At 46.6% G+C, this 18543-nt stretch overlaps 1 protein-coding gene across 2 annotated transcripts in view; it reads left to right on the forward strand.

Moving 5' to 3' along the window:
• Positions 1-16460, forward strand: part of LOC123750097 (ipis-1) — a 51112-nt gene extending 34652 nt beyond the window's left edge. The window contains exons 8-9 of one of the 2 annotated variants that reach the window (XR_011225411.1): positions 7079-7220; positions 16325-16460. The gene's annotated coding sequence lies outside the window, so the exon portion shown is untranslated. Of the gene's footprint in view, positions 1-7078; positions 7221-13931; positions 15152-16324 lie in introns of those variants that run through there. The other variant, XR_011225410.1, reaches the window with a different exon arrangement.
• Positions 16461-18543: the final 2083 nt, after the last annotated feature.

Genomic DNA, 18543 nt, shown 5'->3' on the forward strand with positions numbered 1-18543 from the left:
GTTGAACATATGCAATACACACACAGTAATCACACTAACGTGACTGCATCAATGAGAAAATCCATAGGAGCAGTGATGAGGATTTGAACCAGTGATTTTCTCATTGATGAAGGGATGTTAGTGTGATTACTCTGTGTATTGAAAGAGGAGCATCAAAGGTAGAACATACCTAGAAGACAGCCAGAGTGCATGGGGGGGTTTGTGTGAAAATCCTGTACCAGCTTCAGTAGAAGCCTCAGAAAATCCTTGTTTTCATTATAACTGCAGGCTGCAATCATTTTGACCATGTCGTGGCCCAATTATCTGGGGTGTGTGGGTAGGACTACCCACTGGATATGTTCGCATTCTCATCACTGCTACAGATTTTCTCATTTAAATCTTGCCAAGACAGCAAGTAAGTAAGTAATTATCAAAAGAAGGCACCAAACCGGGAAGGCTATGTAGCACCATCAAATACGCAAAATAATCAGAGGGCGCTAAATATCACCAAGGATGCCAATACGAGAACAAAAACGCATAAGGCGAACGATATCAAAAGTAACCGAGTCACCAAGAATTCTATCGAGGGACAGGTGACCGCGAGGGGCGGTCGGAAAGCAAGACACACGCTCGTCCTGGAAGTCAGGACATTCAAGAAGGACATGCACGACCGTAAGAGGGACAATGCAACTAGGACAATAAGGAGCAGGGCGGCGCTCCATCAAGTGACCATGGGTTAAGCGAGTATGGCCAATACGCAACCTCGCCAGAGCTGTTTCCCACCGCCGGTTACGGTGGAAGGAGGACGGCCACGAGGAAACACAACATTTAAGAGTACGTAGCTTGTTACCAGTAACAGAAAACCAAGAAGCCTGCCAACGGGTAAGGACCGAGGAATGGATAACCGGGTAAAAGTCGGAATACGGAATGCCTTTACGAGAGATGGGACAAGAGCGGACAGCTTCCTTAGCGGCAGCATCCGCACGCTCATTTAAAGACACACCAATATGGCTGGGAACCCAACAAAACTCAACCGACTTAAATTTACTGTGAACGAGAAACAGCCAATGCTGGATCTCGACAACTACTGGATGAACCGGATTAAAGGACCCGAGAGCCATGAGGGCACTACGAGAGTCAACAACAACCACAAAGGAAGACTGACAACGAGAAAGCAGGAGACGAAGAGCACAGAGAATAGCATAAAGTTCCGCTGTAAAGATGCTAGTCTCCGGAGGCAAGCGACACATATAAGTGCGATCAGAAAAAACAACAGAGTAGCCAACACCGTCCGCTGACTTAGACCCATCGGTGAAGACAGAAACGGAGCGGGAGTGAGAAGAAAAGTGCTCGAGGAAAAGGCGTTTGAGAACCGTAGGAGGGGTAAAAGCTTTAGTGATACGGGTCAAGGAAGTACAAAACCGCGGAAGAGGGACCCTCCACGGGGGCAAAGAAGGAACAACACGAGGAGAAACATCAGAAATACGAACGGAGAGAGAATCCTGTAGGCGAGATAACCAGACAGAAAGAGGGAGGTGGTGAAGAGGAACAGGAACCGCAGGAGGGGTAAAAGTTAAAGCACGACAGAGGCGAGAGGAAGGATGTTGCAAGGACCGCGCAAAATAGCGAAGACAGTAGCGATCACGACGGTCCTGGAGAGACAGGAAGCCAGTGTCAACATACAAGCTAAGGATGGGAGTCGAACGAAAGGCACCAGAACTGAGACGCAACCCAGTATGGTGCAAAGCATCAAGACGGCGAAGAGTAGAAGGAAAAGCAGACGAGTAAGCAGGGCAACCATAATCGAGCTTAGACAGGACGAGAGAGGAATGTAAAGCAAGGAGAGTGCGCCTATCTGCCCCCCAAGAAGTATGGGACAAGACCCGAAGAAGGGTAAGGGCCTTAGAGCACTCAACACGGAGGTAAGAGATATGGGGAGACCAAGACAAACGAGTGTCAAGGAATAACCCCAAAAGCTTCGCGGAATCTTTGTATTCAAGGGGATGACCATAAAGTGACAAAGAGGGACGAAGAACAACCCGTTTCCGCGTAAAAGTCATGGCACAAGTCTTAGAAGTAGAGAACTTGAAGCCATGACCTGTGGCCCAAGACGACACGGCATCAATTGCATGTTGAAGCCGGCGTTGAAGGAGAGGCGAATCATCACCCTGACAACAAAGGGTAAGATCATCGACATAGAGAGCGGAGAAGACACCAGAAGGAAGAGAGGAAAGAAGACCATTGAGGGCAACCAGAAAAAGAGTAGTGCTCAGAACACTACCCTGGGGCACACCTTCGTATTGCTGAAAAGAGGGAGAGAGAGCGGTACCAAGGCGCACCCGAAAGGAACGACGAGAGAGGAAGCTGCGGAGAAAGAGAGGGAGATGACCACGAAGGCCAAAAGAATGAAGTTGAGATAGGATATGATAACGCCAAGTGGTGTCGTAAGCCTTTTCTAGGTCAAAAAGGACGGCAACAACGGAGGTCTTCGCAGCAAAAGCAGTACGAAAATAGACCTCCAAGTTCACCAGGACATCTGTCGTGCTGCGGCACTTACGGAAACCAAATTGAGAAGGGGAGAGGAGGTGATGGTGTTCCAGGAACCACATCAGACGAACGTTAACCATACGTTCAAAGAGTTTGCAGACACAACTTGTGAGAGCAATAGGGCGAAAGTCCTTAGGGAAAGTACCCAGAGACCCCGGTTTGCGAACAGGGAGGACAACGGCATCGAGCCAGTCCTCAGGGACTGACGACGACTCCCAGATCCGATTATACAGACTCAGTAAATACTGAGACGGGCTCGGAGGGAGATGGCGAAGCATCTCATAATGAATACCATCGGAGCCCGCCGCCGTAGAACCGCAGAGGGCCAGGGCAGAACGAAGTTCAGAGAGAGAGAAGGGATCATTATAGGGAAGCTGAAGATGAGTGCAGAAATCTAAAGGATGAGATTCAAGGACAGGTTTACGAAGAAGGAAAGATTGGGGAAGATGAAGACCAGAGCTAACAGAAGAAAAGTGGGAACCCAGTTCGGAAGCGACCTGCAACGGGTCCGCCACAAGAGTATCATGGAGGTGAAGGACCGGTGAAACATCGGGAACGAACTTACCCGCTATCTTGCGGATACGCTTCCAGATCTGGGCCAGAGGGGTCTCGGACGTGATTGTTGAGACATAAGATGCCCAACATTCACGTTTAGCCGTACGGATGGCCCTACGGGCCACCGCACTTGCTTTCCGAAAGAAAAGAAAAGAATCGGTCGTCTGCCGACGGCGGTGCCTCTTCCAGGCTGCACGCTTACAGCGGACAGCCCGAGCACAGTCCGCATTCCACCAGGAAACGCACTTCCGGGGACCCCGAGAGGAAGAGCGAGGAATAGAGCGGAGGGCAGCGTTGAAGACAGTGTCACGAAAAAGAAGGAGAGCGCGAGAGAGAGGCAGAAGGGAGAGGTCAGAGAGAGCAGCACTGAGGGTAAATAGGGTCCAGTCTGCCTTAGCAAACTGCCACCTAGGGAAAGAGAGGGAAGGGCGAAAAGAGAAAAAGGAAACAAGGATGGGGAAATGATCACTTCCATGGAGGTCATCAAGAACCTGCCACGTGAAATCTAAGTAAAGAGAAGAGGAGCAGAGAGAAAGATCAAGACAAGAAAGGGTGCGAGTCCGAGAGTCCAAATGAGTGGGCTCACCAGAATTCAGAAGAGACAGGGAAGAAGAGAGGAGAAACGGCTCAAGGAGGCGACCCCGGGTATTCGTCAGAACGTCACCCCAAAGAGAATGACGACAATTGAAGTCACCCAGCAGGAGCACAGGCTCCGGCAAGGAGTCTAGGAGGTGTTTCAAATCAGGAAGAGAGAGCGGGACACTCGGGGGGAGATAAATGGAACAAACTGTGTACCATTTCCCCACAAAGATACGAGCAGCAGAACAATGGAGAGGCGAAGGAAAAAGTAAAGGAACAAAGGGAACATCAGCCCGAATCAAGAGAGCAGAAGAATTAGAAGCCCCAGCAATGGCTGGGGGGGGGGGGAGAGAAAGGAATAGCCACGAAAACGACCAGGACGAGCACCAAGCATTGGCTCCTGGAGACAGACACAAAGGGGCGAAAACCGCGAAATCAGAAGTTGGAGTTCGAGGAAATTAGCGTAATAACCTCGAACGTTCCATTGAAGAATGGACAACGACGAGAAGAGAAAGGACAAAAACAGAGAACAAGGAAGAAACAAAGGCGAAAGAGCAACAGAACACGTTAAAGAATATCAGGGTCGGGATCAGGGTCAGCAAAGTCAGGGTTAGGGGGCATGGGTAAACGGAGCAAAATCGGAGGGAAGGAAACGGGAGAACAGATCAGAGGTGGGCGGGCAGGGTCCGGAGGAGGAGGAGGAGACAACGGAGAGGAGCAGTCAAGGACAGCAGCAGGAAGAGGGGGAGTAGAAAGAGAGGAGCGCACCCCAGCAAGAGCAGCAACCGAAAGGGAAGCAGGGGCCAAAGAAACCTCCATAGCAGGAACAGGGGGCGCAAGCACTGAAACGGGAGGGGAAGGAGCAACAGAGCCAGAAGGAGGAGCTGAGGAAGAAAGCGAAGCCTTCTTACCCGCCGGGGAAGAGGAAGGAGAGGAGCCAGGCTTACGCTTCTGACTTAAAGAGACCGGTGTCCCAGCAACTACGTACCGGGCAACGGATTCCAGTGTCTCAACAGGAGAAGCCGAACGAGAGCACACACGACGACCGTTAGGAGAGCGATGGACATCCGCCCGCACCGACAGGCGGCGGGGAGAGCCGATAGATGGAGGAAGAGGATGGGAAGGAGGATCGGAGGGGGACGAGGAAGGAGACACAGAAGACACGACAGACCGGGTAGAAGGAAGGGGAACCCCAGACAGAGGACCAGGAGGAGGATCCTTCGGGAGAGAACCCAAAGGGACAGAGGAGGGGGCAGTGGGCGCATCAGGGTCCAAGGCCTGGAAACGGTTGTGAGTCTGAGGAAGGCGGGAAGGACGAGGAGAGGAAGAGCGCAACACGCGAGCATAAGAGATATTAGCATAAGGCGGGAGCCGGCGAACCTGGCGCCTCGCCTCAGGAAAAGATAAACGCTCCCGGTGCTTCAAGTTGAGGACGGCTGCCTCAAGCTTGTAATGGACACACGCACGGGAGAAGGTAGGATGGGCCTCACCGCAGTTGAGGCAACGAGCCTGGGGAGAAGCGCACTCCGACTTAGAGTGACCTTCGCCACCACACAAAGGACAGAGAGAGACAGTCCCGGAGCAGCGGAGGGCACCATGCCCAAACCTCCAGCACTTGTTGCAGAGCCGAGGAGAAGGAATGTACTCCTGGACAGAGCACCTGGCACCAGCAAGAATGACAGAGGGCGGAAGGGTCCTACCATCAAAGGTAATCTTCACAACCCGGAGGGGTTGACGGCGACTACCACGAGGGGGACGAGTAAACGTGTCCACCTGGAGAATAGAATGGCCCTGGGCAGCGAGGATATGTCGAATATCGTCGTGGCAGTCGCGTAGGTCCCGAACACCGGTCGCAACATGGGGCGGGAGCAAAATAGTGCCAACACTGGCATTCAACTGAACGTTCTTCGAGACCCGAACGGGGGTCTCGCCAAGGCAGGATAAGGCAGCCAAGCGGGAAGCAGCATCCTGAGAAGGAGCAGCAACGACACGTGTACCGAGACGAGTGGGGTTGAAAGTAATGGAGGCATCCACGGAATCAATGAGATGTCGATGGAGGGAGAAATCGTCAGGAGGCGCAGAATCAAGAGGGAGGAGATCAAAATATTTGGCCCACGAAGCGGGACCAAACAAGGCTTGATAGGTAGCAGAACTGGAAGGAATCGAGCGAGGGCGGCCGTGACGAAGACGGCGGTGAGAACCCCCAGAGAGAGAGGGGTTAAAAGGCGCAGTAGTTACAACTAGAGAAGGAGCCACGCCAGGGGACGAGGTAGTCACCACTGGGGGCTTGGGGCTCGACCCAACCACAGAGGAGGGAGGGGAGCCAGAGGAAGGAGTCAGAGAGGCCAAAGGAGGAGCAAGGTCGGGGCCCAATGCAGCGGAGGCTACAGAGCCCGGTCTTCCAATACGGACCGACTCGGGGGCTTGGTCGCCCACCCCACGAGCCTGAGAAGGTAAACCAGAAGAAGCCGAAGCAGGGGTAATCATCTTGACGAAAGAAAGAATTCACTCACGAATGTGCCCCCACACCCACCATGGAGCCACAATTAGAGGCAGGACACCCAACAAGAAGCTATCGCCGATCTTGTCGGGGCCTCCTAGGGGTGCGTCGCGAGTATACGCCCCACAAACGCCACCTTAAGAAACCGACAGTCCGTCGAGATCGGGTTCAGTGACGAAGTGGGGATTGACAATAAAAGGTTCCCCTCGCTCTCGACGTCGGGTACTGCAGTTCTACGGGTGCATGAGTATGCCTCCTCAAGCACCCGGGCGTCAAAATAGAAGAAGTCCAAGGGAAGAACCAGAACGAGCAAAAGGTCGGTAGGAAACGGCAAGCAGATAGGAGAAGAGGGGGGGAGAAAAACGAAACAGAAGGAAAAGGAAAAGATGCCCAGCAGAATTGGAGAGGACGGCAGCAGGAGCACAAGGCTAGAAAAGGACAGAGGACCGTCCCAAGGAGCATCACACTCCGGCAGCCGCCCACTAAGCCCCCACACGGCGACAACGAGCTGAGCGGGGAGGGGGTTGTATACAGAAAAATTCATAAAGAGGGGCATTTGGCAACCGAGGTTCCACTGTACAAATATAAATTTAACTTGCCTTTGTTAGCAACAAATTAATAGACCTCAACAGGGCGAGACATTTGGGTAATGTTTCCTTACACCTGATGCCTTTGTTTACCTAGGAACAGTACATAGGTACAGTACCCTGGAGTTAGGCAACTGTGGTGGCCTGAATCCTGGAGAATGGCCAGTAGTTGGTTGTGGGGACTTTGTAAAGTCTAACAAGCTTTGCCCTCATAATGGAAACCCATGTAATATAATACTGTGGCTATTATATACATTTTCACTACTGGCACCAAGTGGGTTAGTAGTACTGATCAGTCATACTAACCATATGTGGATAATGTCTTTTCCAGATGGGAGTGAAGGATTTATTTGATGCGAGACGATCTGATTTGTCTGGGATCACGGGCACCAAAGATCTGTATGTTACAGACGTGATTCACCAGGCCTACTTGGAGGTCAATGAGAAGGGCAGTGAAGCTGCTGCAGCTACAGGTTTGTTCTCATTTTTCTCTCAGCCTTAATCTACAGTTATTTTGTAATTATTTAACATTTATCACATTTACAGAATCTATATATATTATTTTTTTTTTTTGTAAAACTTGGCCTCATTCACTCATGGTAATACTACCAGAAATGATGTAAATAGGTTTCCATACCAGTGAAAGCCATTTTTTCAACTTTGTATGTAGTGAAGCACAATTTGATAGTCTGTGATAATTACTCAACCTCTACATTGGTCATTGAATATACTTCTACTGTTTTCAGTCTCTTGTCCTCATTTGTGCTTTTTCTGATTTTTTTCTTGCTTCATTATATTTGTATGTGCTTGTTAGGCAAAAATATAGCTCATGTTTCCTGGTGTAAGCAAATAGTGAATTCATCACTTGGGCTACAGCCAAGACAGTGGGTACTGCATCCACTGGATGTAGCACAAATGACGCAGTCCCCACAGTCTTGTATATAGCACATATGAGTCCCCACTGTCTTGTATATAGTAGAAGTGATTCAGTCCCCACCATCTTGGATATAGCAAAAGTGATTCAGTCCCCACTGTCTTGTATATAGTAGAAGTGATTCAGTCCCCACCATCTTGGATATAGCAAAAGTGATTCAGTCCCCACTGTCTTGTATATAGCAGAAGTGATTCAGTCCCCACCATCTTGGATATAGCAAAAGTGATTCAGTCCCCACTGTCTTGTATATAGCAGAAATGATTCAGTCCCCACTGTCTTGGGTGCGAGACCGAGAGTCCAAATGAGTGGGCTCACCAGAATTCAGAAGAGACAGGGAAGAAGAGAGGATGAACGGTTTGAGAAGGCGACCTCAGGTGTTTGTCAGAACATCACCTCAGAAGGTATGTCGACAGTTGAAATCACCCAGCAGGAGCATAGGCTCTGGCAAGGAGTCAGCAGGGGGTTAAAGATCGGGAAGATAAATGGAACAAACCGTGTACCAGTTACGCACAAAGACACGGACAGCAGAACATTGGAAAAGGCGATGGAAAAAGAAGGGGAACGAAGGGAACATCAGAATGAATCAAGAGAGCAGAAGAGTTATGGGCCGCAGCAAAAGCTGGTGGGAGGGTAAAAGAAGGGAATAGCCATGGAAGCGACCAGGACGAGCACCAAGCATCGGCTCCTGGAGACAGACACAAAGGGGTGAAAACTGTGAAATCAAAAGTTGAAGTTCATGGAAATTGGCATAATAGCCACGAGTATTCCATTGAAGAATAGACATCAACAAAATGAGAGAGAACAGCAACAGAGAACAATGAAGAAACAAATGTTAAAAAGGAACGCTCCCCTCCCCTCTCCTTCCCTAGGTGGTGGTTTACCGAGGCTGACGGATGCCTATTTACTCTCCGTGCTACTCTCTCCGACCTCTCCATTCTGCCTCTCCCTCGCGCCCTTCTCCTTTTTCATGACACCATCTTCGATGCTGCCCTCCGCTCTTTTCCTCGCTCTACCTCTCGGGGAACGCAGAAGTTCATTCCCTGGTGGAATGTGGACTGTGCTTGGGCTGTCCGCTGTAAGCGTGCAGCCTGGAAGAGACACCGTCGCCGGCAGACGGCTGATTCCTTTCTTTTGTTTTTAAAGGCGAGTGCGGTGGCCCATAGGACCATCTGTACTGCTAAACGTGAGTGTTGGAAGTCTTATGTTTCCACCATTACGTCCGAAACTTCTCTGCCACAGATCTGGAAGCGTACCTGCAAGATAGCGGGTAAGTGCGTTCCCAATGTCTCGCCGGTCTGTGGTACCTCTGTGGTACTCTTGTGGCGGACCTGTTGCAGGTCGTGATCGAACTGGGTTCCCACTTTTCGTCTGTTAGCTCTGGTTCTCATCTTCCTCCATCTTTCCTTCATCGTAAGCCTGCCCTTGAATCTCGTTCTTTAGATTTCTGCACCCATCTCAGTCTTCCCTATAATGATCCCTTCTCTCTCACTCTGAACATCAGTCTGCCCTGGCCCTCTGCAGTTCTACAGCAGTGGTCTCTGATGACATTCATTATGAGATGCTTCACCATCTCCCTCCGTGCACGTCTCAGTATTTACTGAGTTTGTATAAGAGGGTCTGGGAGTTGTCGTCAGTCCCTGAGGACTAGCTCGATACCATTGTCCTCCCTGTTCGGAAACCAGGGTCTCTTGGGACATCCCCTAAGGACTTCCGCCCTATTGCCCTCACGAGTTATCTGCAAACTCTCTGAACACATGGTTAACGTTTGTCTGATGTGGTTCTTAGAACATTATCACCACCTCTTCCCTTCTCAATTTGGTTTTCGGAAGTGCCGCAGCACAATGGATGTCCTGGTGAACTTGGAGGTCTATATTCATACTGCTTTTGCTGCAAAGACCTCCGTTGTTGCCGTCCTTTTTGACCTGGAAAAGGCTTACGGCACCACCTCGAGATATCATATTCTGTCCCAACTTCATTCTTTTGGCCTTTGGGTAATCTCCCTCTCTTCCTCCAAAGCTTCCTCTCTTGTCGTACCTTTCGAGTGAGGCTTGGTACCACTCTCTCTGCCCCTTTTAGGCAACATGAGGGTTTACCTCAAGTTAGTGTTCTGAGCACTACTCTTTTTCTAGTTGCCCTCAATGGTCTTCTTTCCTCCCTTTCTTCTGGCGTCTTCTCCGCTCTCTATGTCAACGATCTTACTCTTTGCTGTCGGGGTGGTGATTCGCCTCTCCTTCAACGGCGGCTTCAACTTGCGATTGATGCCGTTTCATCTTGGGCCACCAATCATGGCTTCAAGTTCTCTTCGTATAAGATTTGTGCTATGACTTTTACTCGGAAGCATGTCATTCTTCATCCCTTTATGGTCATCCTCTTGTGTACAGGGATTCCGCTAACCTTGTGGGGTTAATCTTTGACACTCGTTTGCCTTGGTCGCCCGATATCTCTTACCTCCAAATTGAATGTTCTAGGGGCCCTTAACCTACTTTAGGTTTTGTCCCATACTTCTTGAGGAGCGGATAGGAGCACACTCCTCTCTTTACATTCTTCTCTCGTCATGTCTAAACTCGATTATGGTTGCCTTGCTTACTCGTCGGCTTCTCCTTCAACTCTTCGCCGTCTTGATGCTTTGCCCTCAGCTCTGGTGCCTTTCGTTCGACTCCCGCTCTCAGCTTGTATGTTGACACTGGCTTCCTATCTCTCCAGGACCGCCTTGATCGCTTATGTCTTCGCTATCTTGCACGGTCCTTGCAACATCCTTCCTCTCGCCTCTGTCTTTCTTTGACTTTTACCCCTCCTGTAGTTCCTGTTCCTCTTCACTGCCTCCCTCTTTCTGTCCGATTATTTCGCTAACAGAAGTCTCTTTCGGTTCATATTTCTAATATTTCTCCTCGTATTGTTCCTTCCTTACCCCCGTGGAGAATCCCTTCCTACATTTTGTACAACCTTGACCAACATCACTAAAACTTTTACCCCTCCTACGGTTCTGAAACGCCTTTTCCTTGAGCACTTTTCTTCAAACTCCCGCTCCGTTTCCATCTTCATCGATGGGTCTATCTCTGCGGACAGTATAGGCTACTCTGTTGTTTTTCCTGACCGCACTTATATATGTCGCCTACCATCTTCACAGCTGAACTTTATGCTATTCTCTATGCTCTTCGTCTCCTGCTTTCTTGTTGTTAATCCTCCTTTCTGGTTGTAGTTGACTCTCGTAGTGCCTTCATGGTTCTAGGGTTATTTAATCCAGTTCATCAAGATTCAACATTGGCTGGTTCTTTAATTCCAAAAAAATTAAATCTGTAGAGTTTTGCTGGGTTCCCAGCCATATTGGTGTTTCTTTAAATGAGCATGCGGATGCTGCCACTAGAGACGCTATCCGCTCTTGTCCCATCTCCCATAAAGGTATTCCTTATTCTGATTTTTACCCGGTTATTCACTCCTCCATCCTTGCCTGTTGGCAGGGTTGTTGGTCTTCTGTTGTTTGTTGTTGGTAACAAGCTGCGTACTCTTAAGAGTAGTGTGTCCCCGTGGTCTCCTTCCTACCACCGTAATCGGCGGTGGGAAACGGCTCTAGCAAGGTTGCGTATTGGCCATACACGCTTAACTCACGGTCACTTAATGGAGCGACCCCCTGCTCCTTATTGTCCAAATTGCGTTGTCCCTCTTACAGTCGTGCATATCCTTGTTGAATGTCCTGACTTCCAGGACGAGCGTGTGTCTTGCTTTCTGACAGTCCCTCGCGGTCACGTGTCCCTCGATAGAAATCTTGGTGAATCGGATGCTTTTGATATTGTTCACCTTGTGCGTTTCTGTTCTCTTATTGGCATCCTTGGTGATATTTAGCGCCCTCTGATTATTTCGCACGTTTGATGGTGATACATAGCCTTCCCGGTTAGGTGCCTTCTTTTGATAACTACTTACTTGTGGTATCTGTGCAAAGGGTTCAATCTGCTAAATACCTCAAACCCATCACCACCTATTAAGAATCATCCATTTAGAACTATAATAAAATATGTTTTCCAACAATTCAACCCCTGTTGAAATTCTAAAACATGCTAAACATACACACATTTTGGTTATTTATAATTATAAAGCTTTATTCCTCAATACTAATACAGTGGCACCTTGGTTTACAAATTTAATTCATTCCAAGAGACAGTTCGTACACCAAAAATTGATAAACCAAAACAAATTTTCCCATAAGAAATAATATAAATTAAATTAATGTTCCACATACCCAAAAATATTAACTTGAAGATACATTTTATAAAGAGTACTACTCATTTTTTTTTAATTATACTTTATCTTTATTGAGGACTCTTGGCGTATGGAAGACGGTGAGAAGGGGGGGGGGGGGAGGGGAGAGGAGAGGTGTTAGTGTTTGGAATGGGAGTCCCCTTCCATTATAACATAAGGCAGTGATGACATTTCTGAGGTATTCTCTCTCCTATGTATGGCAGACATACCACTTGGACTTGGTTGTGGCCCACTGCTTCCTTATCTTACTAAAAATCTGTCTAAAGACACTTGTTTTTTCCTACATTTTAACACTTTGTTTAGTGAGACGTCACATTTATCATTAAAAAGGTTAACACAACAGCCTGCTGCAGCTTTATCTGGGTTTTTTCAACAAAACTTTGCAGTTCTTCTCATACTGCACACATTTTCTTAATGAGGAAGGGACATCCTCTACTGCCTTTACTCAACTATTTTCTTAGGGTAAACTTTACCACTAACGTTCTTGAGATGTTATATAATAAGAATGTTCATGTCCAGAAACCAAAAAAGCAGAAAAAACAATGAAATTCTTCACAAAACTCAAGCACGTTCGTCACTAGGCGGAATACACTGGTAAACTGAACGTGCAGCGACCCATACAAGTATCAATCAACAGACGAATCGTATTCCAAGGCAAACTTCGTACACCAAGTCAAATGTTACAAGGAAATTGACTAAGTATACCAAAAAAACTCGTACTCCAGGACATTTGTAAACCAGGGTTCCACTGTACTGTTTCGAAAGTCTTCCTTGGTGGATGTAATAGAACCCAAGATTATCACACTAGAAATAACTATCTGATATTCCCAAGATCAGACTAAATCTTTGCAAACACACCATACAATAATGGGATCCAGAATATTGAATTTCCTTCCTAATGTAATAAAAAAATTCGTTATAATTTGTTAAAAAGCATAGCAAAGAAGTATAGTCCTTGATGGCTCAGTGGTAAAAATTCATTCTGCACTTCACGAGCGATTTGGTCTAGTTCGTAACCTCGTCAGCGAGGCTTGCCTGGGCGCCAATCCTTAACTGTTTGCCTCTGTTCACACGGCAATAGTTAGATACCTTGGGCCAGATTCACGAAAACACTTACGCAAGCACTTACGAACGTGTACATCTTTCCTCAATCTTTGACGGCTTTGGTTACATATATTAAACAGTTTACATGCATGATAATTTCCCATTCAACTGTTGTTATTGTTATAAACAGCCTCCTGGCGCTTCGGAGCTCATTAACTGTTTAACAATTGTAAACAAAGCCGTCAAAGATTGAGGAAAGATGTACGGGTTCGTAAGTGCTTGCGTAAGTACTTTCGTGAATCTGGCCCCTTGTTACTAACCAATTGGCACGTTGTGTTCAAGGAATACGAGCGAGCAAGGTTTACCACGAGCTACGGAAAGGGTAAAGTCTAAGACTCCTCTTAGCCTGCTAGCAGGAGTCGGAAGTTGTCTGTACTCATCTGTTTGATAAAAAAAAATGTATAATATCTTCAGTATAATATCCCACTTTGTTTTACTAACTCTCCTAGTACAATACTTTTCTATGTAGAAATATATATCAAAATAATTTATCATTATCTTCACTTTATGCTATTAATGTAGCAATTATGTTAGTACCTGTCACCAGTTTTATTTCTTGTTTAAGACTGATCATTTAAATGTAACAAAGTGTAAAATGAATGTGTTGACATACTGGGTAGAGAACTTTTAGTACTCGCATAGTGGAGAGAGAGCTCTCGTGTAGTGGTGTTGGTGCTCGTATAGTGCTATAGTGATAACCAAGACACTGCTAAATAAACTTAACAGACAAAGTAACATCAGGCATGGTTTATATTATAATTTGAAGCATATTTCATTACTGTAGTTTTAGATCCAATATATGCAGGTTGAGTATATTTGTTATTCTGTACCTCATTTAATTTCTTTCAGCAATCAGCCAATATTTATATTAGATTTTCTTTCTCCATTCTAGCCATGAATTTTATGCTTGGGAGCAGCATGTATTCAGAGCTACACACGTTTGTTGCTGACCATCCATTCCTGTTCTTCATTAAAGATCAAAGATCAGGATTGGTATTATTTGCTGGCAGGTTGGCTGTTCCCTAAGATCTTTCTGCTGAAGGATAAACTTTAGGATTAAGTTTTTAATATGAATTTGGTTATGGATATACAGTACAGTATTGGTATTTTCCTAATGGTTTTTCATGAAATATAATTTTTAATCCCCTCTCCATATACGCAGTTATATTATGTTTATCAAGATTGATGGCTGCTGAACTGATGTTGATTGACTTATAAGGATGCAGTTTACTTAATTACATTAATAAACTTAAAATAGTTCATTTATAAGTAAATATTTAGAATCTTCACATTCTGGTTTCAGTTAGACAAAATGCTATCCACTTAATATTTAAAATAACACAATTTTAGTCTAACTTATTATATTCTGGTATATGTAATATACATTATATATAATTTATTACTCAAGGGGGTGTAGTAATTTGTTAAACTCTATAAAGGACTAATTAATGAATGTCGTTTTTAAGTTCTACCTGGCTTAAAAGCTTAAAGCTTCAATTACTGTTTATGAGGTGACTGAAATGTTGAACATATGCAATACACACACAGTAATCACACTAACGTGACTGCATCAATGAGAAAATCCATAGGAGCAGTGATGAGGATTTGAACCAGTGATTTTCTCATTGATGAAGGGATGTTAGTGTGATTACTCTGTGTATTGAAAGAGGAGCATCAAAGGTTGAACATACCTAGAAGACAGCCAGAGTGCATGGGGGGATTTGTGTGAAAATCCTGTACCAGCTTCAGTAGAAGCCTCAGGAAATCCTTGTTTTCATTATAACTGCAGGCTGCAATCATTTTGACCATGTCGTGGCCCAATTATCTGGGGGTGTGTGGGTAGGACTACCCACTGGATATGTTCGCATTCTCATCACTGCTACAGATTTTCTCATTTAAATCTTGCCAAGACAGCAAGATACTGTACTAGCTGCTCAAGTGAAGCCACCTTAATAACAACTTGCTCATTTGCATGTAAACATTTAGTACTGTAATATTAATGCATTGAACACCAGCAATTGCTTTATCTCTAATACCATTTCACTTTGTATAGAGTAACCACATTGTTTGATAATAAAGATGTGATGACGATTTAATAAAAGTTTTGAAATAGCTTAGTTTTTCTGCCCCACAATATATAGCTGCACGAATATGATGCATGATCATTATTACTGTTTTCCCACTCACATAGGCCCAAAAGGCAACTTCCCAGAAAAGCTGGAAGCATAATACTGTATTATGGAATTTACAATTGTCTCTTTTATATACCTACAATAAATACATGGGTCCCTACTTGTTTTCACTTGCTTTCATTTGTTCATATTAATGTAGTTCGGTTACTGTTTTGTTCTAAAATTTATATACAACTATATGGGATATCATATAGTAGATACATATATAGATACAACTATATGGAGGGGCCTCGTAGCCTGGTGGATAGCGCACAGGACTCGTAATTCTGTGGCGCGGGTTCGATTCCCGCACGAGGCAGAAACAAATGGGCAAAGTTTCTGTCACCCTGAATGCCCCTGTTACCTAGCAGTAAATAGGTACCTGGGTGTTAGTTAGCTGTCACGGGCTGCTTCCTGGGGGTGGAGGCCTGGTCGAGGACCGGGCCGCGGGGACACTAAAGCCCCGAAATCATCTCAAGATAACCTCAAGAAGATACCTGGCTGTGTCTGCAGTCTCCCCCCTCCTCCATCCTCTACCTTTATCCCTCAACATATGGCCCCCTCTTGTCCCCAACATCTTCCCCGCCCCACCCTTTCTCAGAAAACTTATTACAAAGCACTGTAACTGGAAGGAGGCAGCATCGATCGTCCACTCTGTGAAGACGGGAAGGAACTGGGATAGACTATCCAGGAGAGCAATGGACACTCTAAACATAAACACTGCAAGGAATCAAACCCCGAGAAGCTAGCAGACAGTACCTACAATGTCTAGGTTCAAAGGGCAAGGGAATGGAGCTACTTCAACTCCAGACCCAACCACTTGGGCTGGATGGTAGAGCGACGGTCTCGCTGCATCCAGGTCTGCATTTTATCCTTGACCGTCCAAGTGGTTGGGCACCATTCCATCTTCCCCATCCCATCCCAAATCCTTATCCTGAACCCCTTCTGAGTGCTATATAATAATGGCTTTGTGCTTTCTCCTGAAAATTCCCTTCCCTTCAACCACACCCTAGGAGAGAGCAGGAGCAAACAGGCAGTCCTAGAGTGGCTCAAGAGCCACTTCCAAAGAACTTAAATACTGAGCCTTTCTTTTCTTTCTCTTTCTTGTTGGCAGACACAGGTACATCTCCTTCTGAGGAGCTTTCACTGAGACCTTGACGGTCAATAGTTGCAGAATAGCGGTTGGAGGGCACGGGGGTCCACTACTGGTTTTAACGGCGACAGGCACGCCCGAGGAAGGAAGACCTGGGGCTGGGACATGGTTCGGGAAGAATACTCCGTGTATGGCTGTGGGACAAAATGTTAATTACCTTGATAGAATGGACAAACATACTGGAAAAGGATACACTTCTGATAATTAAGAGTACTGTACAGTACATCTAAATTAAAGTATTAATTATGGTTTATATGACAAAGAATATGCTTTGAACATTAAATAATTTTTTGTTTTTCCTAAGGAAACCTGCAAATATAAAACAAGACCAAGTAAGTAAGTAAGTAATTATCAAAAGAAGGCACCAAACCGGGAAGGCTATGTAGCACCATCAAATACGCAAAATAATCAGAGGGCGCTAAATATCACCAAGGATGCCAATACGAGAACAAAAACGCATAAGGCGAACGATATCAAAAGTATCCGAGTCACCAAGAATTCTATCGAGGGACAGGTGACCGCGAGGGGCGGTCGGAAAGCAAGACACACGCTCGTCCTGGAAGTCAGGACATTCAAGAAGGACATGCACGACCGTAAGAGGGACAATGCAACTAGGACAATAAGGAGCAGGGCGGCGCTCCATCAAGTGACCATGGGTTAAGCGAGTATGGCCAATACGCAACCTCGCCAGAGCTGTTTCCCACCGCCGGTTACGGTGGGAGGAGGACGGCCACGAGGAAACACAACATTTAAGAGTACACAGCTTGTTACCAGTAACAGACAACCAAGAAGCCTGCCAACGGGTAATGACTGAGGAATGGATAACCGGGTAAAAGTCGGAATACGGAATGCCTTTACGAGAGACGGGACAAGAGCGGACAGCTTCCTTAGCGGCAGCATCCGCACGCTCATTTAAAGACACACCAATATGGCTGGGAACCCAACAAAACTCAACCGACTTAAATTTACTGTGAACGAGAAACAGCCAATGCTGGATCTCGACAACTACTGGATGAACCGGATTAAAGGACCCGAGAGCCATGAGGGCACTACGAGAGTCAACAACAACCACAAAGGAAGACTGACAACGAGAAAGCAGGAGACGAAGAGCATAGAGAATAGCATAAAGTTCCGCTGTAAAGATGCTAGTCTTCGGAGGCAAGCGACACATATAAGTGCGATCAGGAAAAACAACAGAGTAGCCAACACCGTCCGCTGACTTAGACCCATCGGTGAAGGCAGAAACGGAGCGGGAGTGAGAAGAAAAGTGCTCGAGGAAAAGGCGTTTGAGAACCGTAGGAGGGGTAAAAGCTTTAGTGATACGGGTCAAGGAAGTACAAAACCGCGGAAGAGGGACCCTCCACGGGGGCAAAGAAGGAACAACACGAGGAGAAACATCAGAAATACGAACGGAGAGAGAATCCTGTAGGCGAGATAACCGGACAGAAAGAGGGAGGTGGTGAAGAGGAACAGGAACCGCAGGAGGGGTAAAAGTTAAAGCACGACAGAGGCGAGAGGAAGGATGTTGCAAGGACCGCGCAAGATAGCGAAGACAGTAGCGATCACGGCGGTCCTGGAGAGACAGGAAGCCAGTGTCAACATATAAGCTAAGGATGGGAGTCGAACGAAAGGCACCAGAACTGAGGCGCAACCCAGTATGGTGCAAAGCATCAAGACGGCGAAGAGTAGAAGGAGAAGCAGACGAGTAAGCAGGGCAACCATAATCGAGCTTAGACAGGACGAGAGAGGAATGTAAAGCAAGGAGAGTGCGTCTATCTGCCCCCCAAGGAGTATGGGACAAGACTCGAAGGAGGGTAAGGGCCTTAGAGCACTCAACACGGAGGTAAGAGATATGGGGAGACCAAGACAAACGAGTGTCAAGGAATAACCCCAAAAGCTTCGCGGAATCTTTGTATTCAAGGGGATGACCATAAAGTGACAAAGAGGGACGAAGAACAACCCGTTTCCGCGTAAAAGTCATGGCACAAGTCTTAGAAGTAGAGAACTTGAAGCCATGACCTGTGGCCCAAGACGACACGGCATCAATTGCAAGTTGAAGCCGGCGTTGAAGGAGAGGCGAATCATCACCCTGACAACAAAGGGTAAGATCATCGACATAGAGAGCGGAGAAGACACCAGAAGGAAGAGAGGAAAGAAGACCATTGAGGGCAACAAGAAAA

Source organism: Procambarus clarkii, chromosome 83, assembly GCF_040958095.1.
Source record: "Procambarus clarkii isolate CNS0578487 chromosome 83, FALCON_Pclarkii_2.0, whole genome shotgun sequence".
NCBI lineage: Eukaryota > Metazoa > Arthropoda > Malacostraca > Decapoda > Cambaridae > Procambarus > Procambarus clarkii.